This window comes from Nematolebias whitei, chromosome 2, assembly GCF_014905685.2.
Source record: "Nematolebias whitei isolate Nwh7 chromosome 2, NemWhi1, whole genome shotgun sequence".
Classification (NCBI taxonomy): domain Eukaryota; kingdom Metazoa; phylum Chordata; class Actinopteri; order Cyprinodontiformes; family Rivulidae; genus Nematolebias; species Nematolebias whitei.
This window is the reverse complement of record NC_056499.1, coordinates 53,359,477-53,363,917: the sequence shown is the minus strand read 5'-3', so window position 1 is coordinate 53,363,917 and position 4,441 is coordinate 53,359,477.

Here is a 4,441-nt window from a genome sequence, read left to right as displayed (position 1 = left end):
GGGGGGGGGGGGGGGGGGGGGGGGGGGGGGGAACTGTTCAGCGATTTGTAGACATACAGGAGTATTTTGAACTGGATTCGAAGGTGAACCGGTAGCCAGTGCAGTGAGGCCAAAACTGGTGTAATGTGCTCTGTTTTGCCTGTACTGGTTAAAAATCGGGCTGCTGCATTCTGGACCAGTTGTAGTCGTGCAATGGAGGTATGATTGATATCAAACAGGAGCGAATTGCAGTAATCAAGCCTAGATGTAATGAATGCATGTATTACTGTCTCCAAGTTATTTTTGGACAATATGGGCTTCAGTTTAGACAGCCGCCTCAGTTGGAAGAAACATGATTTAACAATCATGTTTACATGATTGTTAAGTTTCAGGGAAGGGTCCATTATCACTCCCAGATTAGTGACTATTTGTTTTTCTGACAGGGATAGAGTGGAAAGGTCGATGCAGTGGTTTGTGATATCGTGCCATTGGGAGGGAACAACATGACTTCAGACTTCTTTTCATTGAAACTTAAGAAGTTTAAAGCCATCCAGTCCCTGATGTCAGCCAGGCAGTCAAGCAGAGGTTGAATAGAACATGTACCATTGTGTCTTAGGGGGAAGTAAATTTGGTAGTCATCGGCGTAGAAGTGAAAGGGTATGTTGTGTTTTCGGAAAATAGCACCAAGTGGTAGCAGGTATAAAGAGAATAGGAGGGGACACAGGATGGACCCCTGCGGAACCCCCCATTTAAGCTCTGTTGCTACAGAACTAAACTCCTTGATGGAGACACAAAAGGATCTGTCAGCGAGGTAGGATCTGAACCAATTGAGGGCTGACCCTGTGATGCCCACCCACTGCTCCAACCTAGCAATAAGGATCTCATGGTCGATGGTGTCAAAGGCGGCTGTGAGGTCCAATAGGACAAGCAGCACAGAATCATCGGTATCTGTGGATATGAAGATGTCATTAAAAACCTTCAGTAGGGAAGTTTCAGTGCTGTGGAGAGGTTTAAAGCCAGATTGGAATAGCTCTAAGATGGTGTGATCTTCCATGAAGCACTTCAACTGGGACTCAACTAAACAAATGGGAGTCTGGAGACAGGCCGGAAGTTGGATACGACTGAGGGGTCAAGGTTTGTTTTTTTCAGGAGAGGCTGGACATCAGCATGTTTAAAGGCTTTTGGCACCACGCCAGTGGATAAACTACTGTTTACTATAGCAAGAATGGATGGACCTAGAGTAAGAAAAACCTCCTTTAGTAGTCAAGGGGGGACCACATCAAAGAGGGAACCAGAAGGTTTCAAGTTGCACATGACCTGCTCTAGAGAAGATAGAGTGATGGGTTCAAAATGGTCAAATAGAGCTACAGCTTAAGGTGGGATGGATGGGTCATGAGTTGGAGGGGAAATGAGAGCCCTGGTAGTCGCAATTTTTTCCAAAAAGAAATGTAAGAAGTTCTCGCACAGCTCAGTTGAGGGTTCCAGAGGTGATGGTTCAGTGAGGTGGAGAACAGAGTTTAGGGTGGAGAAGAGGACACGTGGGTTGTGAGAGTTTGAGGTTATGATATCAGAGAAGAAAGAATTTATATTTAGCAGCTTTTACTGTTTTCTGATAACAGAGCCAACTCTCTTTAAGTATCTGGAAAGAGACCTGCAGCCTGTCTTTCCTCCACTTTCGTTCCGCCCTCCTACATTGCTGCCTAACGGCCTTGGTGACGTCACTCAGCCAAGGTTCTGCTCTGAGTTTTGATTTTTTGGTTTTAACAGGTGCAACATGATCCAGAGTCTTTAAGCAGACAGAGTTGAACTGGGATGTCAGCTCCTCAGTGGTGGTGAGAAACACTGGAGGCTGACTTATCATTTCAGAGTTATAAGCATCTGTGAAACGTGCGGCAGTGAAGTGGTTAATGGTCCGGCTGCGACGTGCAGGAACGCACGGCTTAGGAGTTAGATGGGGGAGGGTGAACTCAAACTGGACTGGCATGTGGTCTGAAAAAACATTATCACCAATTTCAAGATTACTAGCAGTCACATCATGAGTTAAAACAAGGTCCAGTGTATGCCCGCACTCTTGGGTGGGGCTGTTTACATGCTGAGTTAGATTAAATGAGTCCAATAAATATAAAAAGTCCTTAACCAAGGGCTTCTCCTGACAGCACACATGTAAATTAAAGTCCCAAATAATGAAAACAAGATCATATTTTGGTGTGATTTCAACCAAGAAATCCGAAAACTCATTTATGAAATCCTTAGATCGAGGTGGGCGGTAAACGATTGCACATAAAGTCGAAGGCGAATGGCCGAGTTCAAAGATGCTCAGCTCAAAGCTGGCAAGGGAAACTGGAATGGGCAGTTGTTTACAGTCAAAAGCTGGTTTGAATATTGTTAATAATCCACCACCGCGCTGGCCTGATGGCTACGGTGCGTTAAAATACAGACAGTTCGGTGGCAATAATTCCGTCAAGGCGCTAAACTCACCCGGAGACATCCAAGTCTCTGTGATGCAGAGAAAGACCAAATTGTGCTCTTGAAAGTAGTCCATGAGGATAAAAGTTTTGTTGGTAATAGATCTTACATTGACCAAACACATCTGGATACTGTCCAAAGTGGACCCAGCAGCAGTTGAGTTAGCGCGTCAATGCCCACAGGTTTTCAATAACAGCGCCTCCGGGTCGGCCCGTGCGACGCACCTGCCAACAACTCCCGTTGTTTACCTGGTCCGTGCGTGTTGGAAGCTGGCGATGGAAACCATGACCACCAGCTGAAGAGGAAGATGCCGCACGCACAGCTTTAAGCTTTACCAGCTGCCCAGCATGTTTTCCCCAGCGTCTGTAGCAATATCTCCGGGCAGGCAGGTGAGGAGCCCAGCCGAGGTAAACAGGCACGTCCGCCAGCAGTGGGGGAAGAGGGGGGGTCCAGAGGTATGCTCATATTGGTCCAAATAAACGACATCGGCGGCAGAAAATCGAAGATCCAGAAGCTGTTGTCGGTCATACACCAGCAGCGAGTTTATGTCCCAGATAAAAAACGAACAAAACACAAATAATCCGAACACCATCAGCAGAGGTGGATTGCAAGCCATGTACACAGGCGCCATCTTACCAGAACACAATACTATGTTTTGGGGTTCACTCTCAGCTACCATCTCACCATATTTGAGCTCAATTTTTTCAATAAAAAAAAAATCAATGAGTTATAGTCATTCTTTCATTTAGGTTATGGTGGCCATCTTGGATTTTGGATTTTTTTTCTTGCTTGCTCTCAGTGGAAGGCAGATGCATCCTCCTCTGCTCCATCCCTGTTTTGCTTTTTTGTCTGGTGAACCTTTTTCAAATACCCTTTTATTGCATACTTTCCGAATTTAACGATGGATTTGATCAGCTTGTCTCTCAACAAAATTGATATTTTTTTTCTCAACAGGTAGTCAGGGTGAAAGAGAACACTCTTACCTCGATGGAAACATAATTGGATCTATGATAACTGGATTTTACTGTTTGGAGTTGGTGGAAATCTGGATTGTCGACAAATTTTGTGGAGATTGTGCCAAGCTTGGCAGCACTCAGACTATGTGTGAACTATATGTGTTGCTGTATCAAGCTGAGCAGGCTGATCTTTATCAGGACTGTGGAACTTTCTGGCAGTGTCCATGAATGGCTGGAAGGAATAAATCTTGGAGAAGCTGTAAGCTCAATTTGTCATAAGTAATCAAATTTGACTGTTTGGAGTTGCCATGAGAGAATGTACTAGTAAATGGTAAATGGACTGTACTTATATAGCGCCTTTCTATCTTATTTCAAGATACTCAAAGCACTTTACACTACAATCTGTGTCCTCCTTTACCCATTCATACAGCACTCTACTAGATCTCTACAAATCTAATTGAACAAATCATTCTATAGAGACTAATCAGTGTGTTTTTTTTTAGATCACATTCATACACTGATGGGAGACACATCAGAGGCTATCAGGGGTTCAGTGTCTTGCCCAGGGACACTTCGGCATGTGACTGCTGGTGGATTCGAACCCCCAACTCTCTCATTGGAGGACGACTGCTCTAACCACTCAGCCACAGCCACCCCAAAGTGAGACTAAGGCAGACATGGAAATTTACTAGATCAGCCTGACTCAAAACAATGTTGATATCTGAATCTGGACCTGGCCTTGGAAGGCGGACTATCTCAATTTCTCTTGGATATTATGGAAAGAAAGATGCTCTGTCCCCTTCCCCACCCTCTCCCTTTCCCAAAGTCATGGACATGACAGAGCTCAACCAAGCTGGCTGATAAACAAACACCTCTTATGAGGACTATGGCTGGCGGAGGGGGTGCCTCTGGACTATACTGTGCTACAACCTTCCCTCAAACTCAATGCTTCCACTGGCCTCCCTCACCTCCCCTAGAGCAGCAACCTAGGAGACGTGAAGGTGCCAAGAGCTGGATTGCTAACCTGGCAGCCATGCTGG